We start from the raw sequence: 12,269 nt of genomic DNA, 5'->3' as shown, positions 1-12,269 counted from the left end.
CACTAGCTAAAAGGGCTCCCTGTCACTCACTCACTAGCTAAAGGGGCTCCCTGTCACTCACTCACTAGCTAAAGGGGCTCCCTGTCACTCACTAACTAGCTAAAGGGCCTCCCTGTCACTCACTCACTAGCTAAAGGGGCTCCCTGTCACTCACTCACTAGCTAAAGGGCCTCCCTGTCACTCACTCACTAGCTAAAGGGGCTCCCTGTTACTCACTAGCTAAATGGGCCCCCTGTCACACTCACTCACTCCCTAAAGGGGCTCCCTGTCACTCACTCACTAGCTAAAGGGGCTCCCTGTCACTCACTCACTAGCTAAAGGGGCTCCCTGTCACTCACTCACTAGCTGAAGGGGCTCCCTGTCACTCACTCACTCCCTAAAGGGGCTCCCTGTCACTCACTCACTCACTCCCTAAAGGGCCTCCCTGTCACTCACTCACTAGCTAAAGGGGCTCCCTGTCACTCACTCACTAGCTAAAGGGGCTCCCTGTCACTCACTCACTCCCTAAAGGGGCTCCCTGTCACTCACTCACTCCCTAAAGGGGCTCCCTGTCACTCGCTCACTAGCTAAAGGGGCTCCCTGTCACTCACTCACTCCCTAAAGGGGCTCCCTGTCACTCACTCACTACCTAAAAGGGCTCCATGTCACTCACTACCTAACCTGGGGGTCCCTGTCAGAATCCAGGTGAGAGGTGTCTACCATAATAAGGGGGCATTATGCCTATTTATGTGAAATGCTGTCTATTTATGTGCCTCATGTCTGCTGAATTTGTCTTGTTGGGGGCCTAATGATTGAATTTTTACTTGTTGGGGGCCTCATGATTTGTTGGGAGCCTCATTGCCTCAAGATTGCTGAATTTGTCTTGTTGGGGGCCTCATGATTTGTTGGGGACCTCATGATTTGTTGGGGGCCTCATGATTGCTGAATTTGTCTTGTTGGGGGTCTCACGATTGCTGAATTTATCTTGTTGGGGGCCTCATGATTGCTGAATTTGTCTTGTTGGGGGCCTCATGATTGCTGAATTTGTCTTGTTGGGGGTCACATGATTGCTAACTGCGAGACTATGGGAAAAGCTGAATCATTACCATATGAGACAATAGCATTAAACCTACTTTTTTAGTTTTTTTAAACAGAAAATAAAACTGGGAGGTTCTAAAAAAATGATGGAGCACTTCCTCCTTCCGGCTTGAAGGAGGAAGTGCTCGATATCGAGGCTTGCAACGCGTCCATTCGGAAACTTGCACCTCGTTGAAACGCTGGGCGGAGAGCGGCTTTCTGGGTAATTAACCCCGCCGCATCTAGCCGCTCAGCTGTGGCAATTAGGCAATTAGAGCTAACTTGAATCACGAGTATCCACCGTGGTTATTCGTGATTAATTTGTGGACAGCAAGCCTCCAACTAGCTCTGCCAACATGTAATGGCTACGCACATTTCTCAGTTTGGGGGGGGGGCCCGGACTGATGATTTGTGAGGGGCCCCAAAATTTCTGATGGCGGCCCTGATCGTTCTGTACAGATAAATCCCAGCATCCTCGTCTCTGGAGCTTTTGTGCTGCACATAATTAATTTTTTAGCTGCTTTTAGCTTTTGCATTAAAGGACTAAATTAAAATTCCCACTCGAGCAGCCTTCCAATCATGCTCCATATGGCGCTCCTACATTAAGGTAATTCCGCTTTGAGGGAGAAGCATTTTGCTGCCTTACAGCACTCTCCTGATTGGATTAGCTCAGCCGATCGTCCCCAAGTTTCATAATGCGGCCTGCAGAGGGGAAGCTTGCTAAGACGCTCCATCCACTGTCTCAATGTCTAAGCGTTCACATAGCTGAGGACTCATTTCTTGACTTGTCCTCTCTGTGTAAATCTAGGGCAGGTCTTTTCTAAAACAGGAAATCAGTTTAAAGAGACACTGAAGCGAAAAAAAAATATGATATAATGATTTGTATGTGTAGTACAGCTGTAACCCTCTAAAAGAGGGTCCCAAAATTTTGCTGATGTGTTTCTATGTGTGAGGTAACTTTAGCATCTAAGGCTAAATTTCGCCTTAGATGTTAGCCTAGTGGAACCAAAACAGCGCATGGGAGAGGAGTGGAGACGCTGAGATGGTCGCATAGACTGTTGCCAGGCGACCAGAGTACACAGAGCAGCTAAACTTTCCAGAAGCCCCGCGTGGCCTGTGAGACGCTACAGTGGAGAGGCAGGAGAGTCAGGAGGTGGCGGAGCATGCGGTAGAGAGGCACAGAGGAGAAAGGCCGCAGCAGTCACCCCAGAGGCTAAGAGGTGACCCGGCGGCAGTAGAGAGGCCACAGTGGATGCAAGTAAGACAGCGGCAACCGGCCCAGACAGTCCCCGGAGGCCAGAGGCAGCATGCACAGAGCAAATCCGAGCTGGCCCGGACAGAAAGGAAACCCGGCAGCCAGATCAGTATGGGCCTGAGAGCCAACTACAAGTTACAGTGTGTGATCAGTTAGTAGCCAGTGTTCAGCGGAGGCTTGCTGAGATAGAAATATAGCAAGACAGCTCACTCCAGGGCTCTCACCTCCTAGAGCAAGCCATCCACCACCCGCCTCCAAAGGGGGATAGAAATGAAACACTACACTTCATAGAGAAATTATGTGTGCATCAAACCAAGTAACACCTGACACTTTAGTTGGTTGGACATTCAGTCCTCATTTTGTGTATGTCTTAGCTCCCCCCTTTTTCCAGACACACTATTCAACATATGCATATATGGATTAACGTTATAGTTTTTGACTTGAGCCGGGTTCACACAGGAACCCGTCTGCACTTTTTTTGCACATTTTTGCACAACTGCATATATATGTATGTGTATGTGTCTGTGTGCGCGTGTGCGCGTGTGCGCGCGTGTGTGTGTGTGTGTGTATATATATATATATATATATATATATATATATATATATATATATATACATATATATATATATATATATATACATATATATATATATATTTACAAATCCCCTTTTCTCAGCCTACAGTGGATGTATCTAATTAATATCATATCTATTTATAACTCTATCTATATTGGTGACTGGATTACTAATTATCATTAGTTTCAATCAGGGAGATTTAATCATGTTTTTAAATATATTTTATTGGATTTTTTGACCATAATAACATTTATTTGTGAATTTTGCACTATACGCGTGTACAGTCTATATAGTTTTTATAACTTTTTGATGTATTTTGGCCTAGATTGGCTCCTTTTCTCATGGTGGTTACATTCAATTAGCCTATTGGGCTTTTTTGCAACTATGCTAATTATATGGTAATTGACCTTAGGGTCATGATCGCTCCTTTTTCTTTGCACTTGCCTTTCAACATCACGGTACAGTTTAGGTATCGCCTGTACACACACTGCTGCTCCATGTTCTGTACACACACTGCTGCTCCATGTTCTGTACACACACTGCTGCTCCATGCTCTGTACACACACTGCTGCTCCATGTTCTGTACACACACTGCTGCTCCATGCTCTGTACACACACTGCTGTTAATTGGTATATACTGCTGTTAATTTGTTTATATATATTATTGTATGTTATGTTTTATCATTTTGCAATAAAGGGTTGCTTGGCCATTTCCATCCAACCAGGAGTCCTTGTGAGTTATTTAGCTGAGGAGGTCAGTGGGATTGTGGTACATATTGTTGTGGTGGTAACCTGGGCTCTTATGCTGGAACCACACCATGCAATTTCCCATCCAATCGACGGGTGAGGATCAGATGGGAAGTTGTACTGTGTGTACATGTCCAAACTGCTTCCAAACGATAAAGGAATCAATTTTCCGATGATAACTTGGCAAAATCGATTCCTTTCTTGATCGGACATGTCGGAAATATTTAATTTGGCCGATTCCCGTCGATTGGACGGGAAATTGCATTGTGTGTCTCCATTAGTAAATACACACATCATGTATGGGCACCCTTAGATACAATGTGGATCACGGCCGTTGCGTATAATTCTGTACAAGAGATTTCTGTCTTCACATATCGTTCCCAGTAAAGGCAATTGTTTAGCTGAAGTGTAATTTGCCATGCCCAGAGCCATGACTAATTAAACAAAAGCACTTTTTCAGGATAAAATATGTTGACTTAACTGATTGAATACAGCAAGGGAAGAACAGAGGGTAACTAATTGCTAATCTGAAGATTCCCTTGTTTGGCATTTAAACAAAGAAAAAGAATTCAGCTCATTTGCAGTTGTCCTCTGGGAGCTGTTTACATTTGGCCAGGACCGGCGGAAACGCTTGTGTCGTCCCGTCCTCTTCATTGAAGTGTGATATTCTAATTATTAGCTAATATTTACCAAGTTATGATTCGTTTTCTGTGGACTGTGGGATAAAACAATCACGCAATGATTGGGAGAGGGACGTCTTTCCCCCGGAGGGATCGCGGTGTTCGTTTCAGAACTTCGGGAAATGCCCGGCATGCCTGACAACGGTAGGTGCTGTCACGGGACAATGCAGATGGTGCGAATCCGATCCATCATCCACAAGGCGGGATTTCTGTAAAGGCTGAAAAGGCCGGGTCTTGGGCGGCTGCAGCCCATTGGGGCACCTGGACACGAAATAGGGGTTGCTACATATGAAAGAGAAGGCTGCAAATGGGGAGAAACACATAAAAACGGAAAAAAGCTGATGTCCAAGGGAGCTGTTCATGAAAGAAAAGGGCTGCAGTACAGGGATGATACACACAGAAGAAGGGGCGGCACATGGAATGGGAGGGGCACTGATGTACATGGAAGGGGCGCCTCAACATACTTGGCCTAGGTTTCGGAAAAAAGTGTAAAGGTGGCCACACACAATACAATTTTTTAAATATCTGTTTAATTTAAGAACTGGAATCAATTTTTGATTGTTACAGTTCAAAAATATGACCAATGTACCACACGCCTATGTTAAATTTTTCCCCAATTATGATAAAACTGATTGGAAACTCTGTGAAAATTGCTAGGGTGTGTATATTAACCACGTCACCCCAAAGCGGTTTTTACCCTACCGGACAAGAGCGATTTCCCGCTTTCAGTGCGCATCCCTTTCATTTGCCAATAGCTTAATCACTACTAATCACAATTAAATGATCTATATCTTGTTTTTTTTTTGTTTTTTTTTTAAATCTTTTATTGCACAAGGAGAAACATAGTACAGTATTGAATTACAGATGAAAAACATCATATTCAGGGCACAGTCAGCAAAACAGTAAAGTATACCTTCCAGATGCCAATATATCCACATAGTCCAACTCATCATTACATTTTTGACCAGGTGTCCTATATATTATTATCTATGGGCCTGTTAAGGTGCTTTTCATAGAGACAGCATATAATTATGAGTAGGCCCGTGGGCATTAGACATGAGGGAAAACAAATCTTGACTGTGGGCACTAGTAAGTAACTATATTTTCCCTGATGATTTTTTAACTTTATTCCCCATAAACTCCCCTCCCTCCCCCCTTTCCTCCGGTCACCAAACCAATCGCCAGCTATGTACTGAGTGGTATCATTCAAATCTAGAACAACTGCTTCTTATTGAAACACCTAAGGACCATATTCTGTTTATTAAAATTCGTCGCTGTACTGCAGTTATGTACCATAAAGAGTCTGTTGGAACTCCTCAGAGGTTCTGAAGTGGTTCCAAAATGACCACGTTTTCTTAAATAAGTCTACAGTGTTAGAAGCAACAGAGGTGAGATCTTCCATTAGTTCCGTGTATCCAGTTCCATAATTAATTCTTCCGTTCCTGGGGGAGTTGTGTGTTTCCAGTGTCTTACTATGAGGCACTTTGCTGCATTCAATATGTGCCTGACCACCGAGTGCTTGTAGCTTTTTATCTTCCAATCATTAAGATGTAAGAGATAGAATTCAGGTAGAAATGGAACTGGTCTGTCCGTTATAGCTTTAAGGAGTTTTTCAACTCTCTTCCAGAAGTCTGCCAAAACCGGGCAAGACCACATAATATGCAGCAAAGTGCCTTTTTCTGATTGACACCTCCAGCACAGGTCGTTTTGTTCAGGGTAAATGTCATGAAGCCTATTGGGGGTGTAATACCATCGCGTAAGCAATTTATAGTTCACCTCCTGGATTCTCACCGACCTCGAGGACTTATGAGCATATGTACATATTTTGGTCTTCTGGCTGGGAGTGAAGGTTAAACCAATTTCCCCTTCCCATCCTTGAATGAAGGGTAGAGACGGGGAGGACAGTAGTGCCATTATGGTGTATAATGTAGATAGAGTTTTCCTAATCGGGCCTGATCCTGTGCACAAGTCCTCAAAATCCGTTTTGCGTCTCAGTTGAGAGGGTTGGATACCAGTGTGAGTAAGGAGGTGTCTGTATTGAAAGTATTCCCACCATCGCAAGTTAATGTAGTTTGGTCTGCTCCTTAGCTCTTCAAGGGAGGCCCATTGGCCATTCTGACACATATCTCGGAAACACAGGTTTCTTGATCTGCGCAAAATGTTCCCACTGAAGTCCGCACTACTTTCCCCTATATTTGGATTGTCTGACACTGGGAGTAGGGGGGAGGGAGTGGGTGCCAGGTTTAGGATCGTGTTTGCCTTATGTAGAATAAGTAGGGTGGTGTGGCATAAATGTGGTAGATCCCAGGAGGGCTTTGGTTTATCCATGGTCCAGGCTAAGCTGGGCAGTGGATATGGAGATAGAGAAGTTTCCAGCTCTACCCATTGTTTCTGTTTCAGGTGTCTATGCCAGTCTGCCACTCTAGTAAGAATGGCTGCCAAGTAATATCTGCGCACACTGGGAAGGGCCACTCCTCCATTCGTTTTGGGACTGTATAATATGTCTCTTTTGAGTCGCGGAGGTTTGTGCTTCCAAACATACTTATTAAAGAGTGTTTGCATTTGTTGGAGGAAGTGTAGGGGTATTTTAATTGGCAGAGTCTAAAATAGGTACAATAACCTGGGCATAACGTTCATCTTAATGACAGCGATTCTTCCAAACCAAGATATGTTGGGAAGGTCCCATTTTTTTGAGGTCTTTTGTAAGTGTGCCTAAAATTGTGGAAAAATTGAGCTTAAAAACCTTTTTAAGGGAATCCGAGATATATGTACCTAAATAACGGATCGCTTTGGGATTCCATTTAAAGGGGAAATTTTGTTTTATATGCTCAACTTCCGTAGTAGTAAGACCCGCATTGTAAGCCTCACATTTGTCAAAATTAATTTTGAAGAAGAATAACCTACCAAATTGTTCAAATTCTGCAATTAAATTGGGCAGAGCTATTGTTGAGTATGTTAAGAAGAATAAGAGGTCATCCGCGTATGCTGCGACTTTGTGGTCAGTATCTCCAACTCGTAGGCCTGTGATATCTGGGTTTCTCCTGATCATGCGCAGGAAAGGCTCCAGGGCGAGGGCAAAGATCAGTGGGGAAAGAGGGCATCCCTGCCGAGTACCATTAGTAATGTGTAGGGGATCGGAGAGAATACCATTTACTTTAACCCTTGTTGATGGAGTAGTGTAGAGGGCATTGATGCAAGATAGCATTCTCTTCCCTAGGTTTATTTGTTGCAGGACCATTCGTAACCAGCTCCAACCTATATCTTGTTTTTTTTCACCACCAATTGGGCTTTTTGGGGTTGATATTTGTTTTCAGTAATGACTTTATTTTCTATGCATTTTAAAGGGAAAAACAAGGAAAAAATAAAAAATACACTATTTCTCCAATTTCATCCCTTATGGTTTTAATATAAACACTGCTACTGTACATAAAACCCACACATGTTATCCGCCTATTTGTCCTGGTTATCACAAGATATTAATTATGTCCCTAGTACAAAGTATGGTGACAATATAGTATTTGGAAATAAAGGTGTATTTTTTCTTTGGTGTTTTTTCCCCCACTATTTTCACGTGCACGTGCATGGGAATGCACGTGCACGCGCGGAAGCATGCACATGCATGCGCGCGGCAGTAGCACTGTCTGACTTATAAAAAAACGTCCTGGAGCCATTAAGAGGCTCTAGCAGGACGTTTTTATAAGTCAGCTTGTCATTAAGTGGTTAATAAATTGACAATCTAACACACACCATACAATCTTTAAAAAAAATTAAACATTTTTTTCAGCATTCCAGATCGATACAAACAAAAAAAAGTGAAATCCGATCGTTTTTTTCAGTCGATTGTAAAAAAAGCTTTAGATTATTTCGGGAGATACGATCTTATTTATGGAATTGTTACAAATTACATGTAAAAAGAACTCAACTGGCACCTAGTTCCTCTACAACCAATAACAAGCCAAACAATATGCAAACAAGAATCAGCACAGCCGGTGCTGCCAGGAATCTACGATAAGGTCCTACATCAGTGTTTCTCAAACCTGTCCTTGTGACTTCCCAACGGTGTATGATTTGCAGGCAACCTCACCAATGCACAGGTGGGGCAATTAGTGTCTCAGCTACATAGGTAAATGCAGGGGGGATTACAGCTGCCCAGAATCCCCCCTCAGACCAGGGCCGGTGCAGTGGCTGGGGGTAGGCACAAGACGAAACACGAGAATATTTGCAAGTATCCTGACCCTTTTCTTTCCCTGCTACAGTTGACTTTGGATGGAGCTGCGGTGTGTGCACAGAGCATGGAGCAGCTCTGAAGAACTTAACAGAATCACAGCCCTGTGCAATGTCAGCTGTCATTATTATCAGTATCCAAACTGCTCCTGGTCAATTGTCGATCGGGAGCAGATCGGACATTTAGAAAATAATTGACAGATCCTGTCAGCCGGACGGGAAATTGCATTATGTGTATCCAGCATGATGTCCTACCATAATATTATACTGTATTGTGGGTGGCTGAGGGAGACCTTTCAGGAATACCCCCCCCCCCTTGAAAATCCTGGATTTGCCCCTGAGCTGGGTGGATTCCATCTAGCTAAGGCATTAAATACCCCACCTGTGCATAGGTGAGGTTGCCTGCAAAACATGCACCTTGAGAAACACTGCCCTACACCCATCTAAAGGAGTACAACAAAACAAAAGTTTAGAATCCCTTGACAAAGGCAAGAGCCGGAACCCTGGCGCCGAATCAGAGGTGCCCAAATCCAATTCACCTTGCTGCAGTGCAAGGCACTGTGCATTGTCCTGAGGAAGCGGGGTAGTACCTGTGAAACGCGTTGTCTAGTTTGTGTTTTGAATAACTACGTTTCCTGTACTACTGGTGTTTTTGTGGTCAGGGGAGGTAAGAGGCTACCTCCTTCTCATTCTTATTTTAACTATTAGAAGCTTATATATATTTTTACACTTGGGCGTCTCCATCCTTGCAAGCACTAAAGATGTCACCACCTGTGATAAACTTCAAAGTGTAAATCAGGGAGGGGAAAGATTTTACAATGGGCAAACACTGACTAAATAATCTATAAATGGATATTGTAAGAAATAAACAATTTCATTAATTATGTTATTTTGACTACGGTTCCCCTTTAAGTGTGTCAGCCCAGTGACTGCACCCCCAATGTGCTTAAAGGGGAACTTCAGCCTAAACAAACATACTGTCATTAAGTTACATTAGTTATGTTAATTAGAATAGATAGGTAATATAATCTTTTACTGACCCCGTTTTAAAAGAACAGGCAAATGTTTGTGATTCATGGGGGCTGCCATCTTTGTCATGGGGTCAGCCATCTTTTTGGTTGAAAGGAGGTGACAGGGAGCATAAGACACAGTTCCAACTGTCCTGTGTCCTGATCACCTGATCACCCAGCTGCACACAGTAGGCTTCAAATGTCAAATTCAAAATGTAAAAAAAAAAAAAATTGCACCAAAACAGCAGAACGAGAACAACATCAGAAATCCCATCATGCTTTGCACAGCATTAGGGGGAAAATGCCCAGGCAGTTTTTTTCTGTGCAGCTAAAAATGAGACTTGTATAAGAGAAAAAAAAGTTCTGATGCCGTGAAACAGTTAAAGAAACACCAAGCCCTTTCAGTGCTGCTGAGTCAATTTTTAGTGGGGAGGTTCACTTTAACAATGGTAACTCAGCAGCGGGGGGGGGGGGGGGGGGGGGTCATTTTAACGGGCCAATTAAGCTCCTTGCTTTTCCTTTGACTTTCATGCGCCTGTGTTAATGGCCCCTTTGATTTATGCCACAGTATATCCAAAGAAAGACATGCCCTTTATTTCCCTCTTTGCATAGATTATCTTAATGTTCTGTAAACATGCACAATACACAGCGAAATTCATTGTGTGCCTGAGCAGAAGTCCGACAGACAAAATCTACCGATGTCCATTACATGTCCATTAACGTCAAGATTCAAAGGCTCTTTCAGAACTTACAATAGCAGAAGTGGATTAATGTAATATATTAGTGCACTGCAGTGTCCTCGCATCATAGAGGTGAATAGGGGGGTGATAACAGCGGATGTTATGACTAATGCACTAAAAGCAGACAGAAATTACCCTGGATAGGAGTGTTATTTGGGTTAGGCTGGTGATGAGGTTGGTTCAGGTTAGAGTTAAGGTATGTACAGACATTCGCTTTTTTATAGCATGAATGATCTCTTTGGTTGGTGTAACACCAGCATCTATACTAGTTATAGCAAGCCTGTGACTTTAAAGCAGCAGGGACAGCCATATTTTTCCAGGAAATTAAACAACCCGCATATATAAGTAGATAAATACTTGTTCTACATAACATATGTATTGTACTGTCCACGTTTTGATTTCAGTGAATTTTATATAGTAAATAAAGAGAAAATTGTTTCAGGCATTTTCCATCTTTACTGCCTCTGACTAAAGCCAATCCTGATGTCCTGATCCATGATTATCTCCGTTACTTATTTTTTTTTCTCCCAGAAACTGCACAGTCATATACTGCACTGTCATATCTAGCTTGCTTTGTAAACACGTGAGCATAGCATAGATTGTATTTCATCAGCTTCTGCAGAGGGGTGAGGTGTATTTCCCTTAACAGTCTCGTGTCACACTGAACTGCCCTCAGCCAATCAGTGAGGAGCAGGAATATAGAGGGGAGATAATAAGCTTCCCTCTCCCCAGCAATGTACCAGAATAGAGCCAGGCTGACTGAGATAAGATTCATTACAGCAGACACATATATTGGAAGGCTTGCAATGCAGACTGCATGTAGGCTACATACTAAACGCAGAGTAGTAGGTAAAGGTAATTTTTTATGGCTGAAAATCCTTCTTTAAATGGAGAGAAAGTCACACACAAACCTCGCTAGAGGGAAGCCTCTGGATCCCCCAGAATCTCCTCACGTCCTCCAGGAGACCACCAATCAAGGAGAAGGATCCTCTGGAAGCTTGTGGCCACTCTCCTGTCCGTGAACGACCAAGGCCACACTGTGCAGGAGCAGGTTACGTAATCGGTTGCATTGAAGAGGTGATGAGGGGGGGGGGGGGGGGCAGGTAGTTTTGAGGACTTGTTTGAAGGTGCTGAAGGAGAGGGCAGGCCTAATGGGTGGTGGAAGGGAGTTCCAGAGCATGGGGGCAGCACTTGAGAAGTCCTGCAGACAGTCACTCATGGAAGTGGGAGATGCACCAAGCGGTCAGGCGCAAGTCTTTAGAGAGTCGTAGAGGGCGGTCTGGTGTATGTCTGTGGACGAACTCACAGATGTAGGATGGACAAGTCTTGTGGAAGGATTTAAAGGCCAGGCACAAAATGAGTTAATCTTGGGCTGATGCTTGCATCTCATAACACAAATTACTGCTTCCCAGTGGGAGGGATGCATAACAGGCTTATATAAATGTCTGTACTAAATGTGTTTACGCCGGCATCAGTCTAATGGGTGCGCTCCTGCGTCCTTTTCGTGACGACCTCGCTGTAAGGTGTGTGTTTTCATAGTAACCGCTGCTTGATGGGTGTTTTACTGCCCACAGGTTCGCTTTAACTGCCATTAATTATTCTAATGCAAAGGGTTTGCTCCTTGTCTTCCTTCTATATACGACTCCTCTGCGTATCGCTCCGCGAGCTCCCGCGCGGCCAGAGTGCCCAGGTACATTCCATTCCGCACATATATCCCACACTTACGCTCACTCCCAGACATTTTTATGACTGCGTCTCGCTAATTTAAATCCACGGCGAACAGAAATGATGGCTTCACGTGAAGCCGCGTCTTAATTAAAACTTAGCGGTGGCTCAATCATCTCCAGTAATAACGAAAGACAAGGCACGCCGCTCCCTGGGAACGGCCGCAGACGTGGCTTCCAACTTCAGAAATTCTAAAAACCTTTTAAAGCACAGGATCACTAGCTGGTGGTACTGCTGATGGTTGGGGCATGGGTCA

Source organism: Hyperolius riggenbachi, chromosome 11 (genome assembly GCF_040937935.1).
Source record: "Hyperolius riggenbachi isolate aHypRig1 chromosome 11, aHypRig1.pri, whole genome shotgun sequence".
Classification (NCBI taxonomy): domain Eukaryota; kingdom Metazoa; phylum Chordata; class Amphibia; order Anura; family Hyperoliidae; genus Hyperolius; species Hyperolius riggenbachi.
This window is presented reverse-complemented; position numbering follows the sequence as displayed.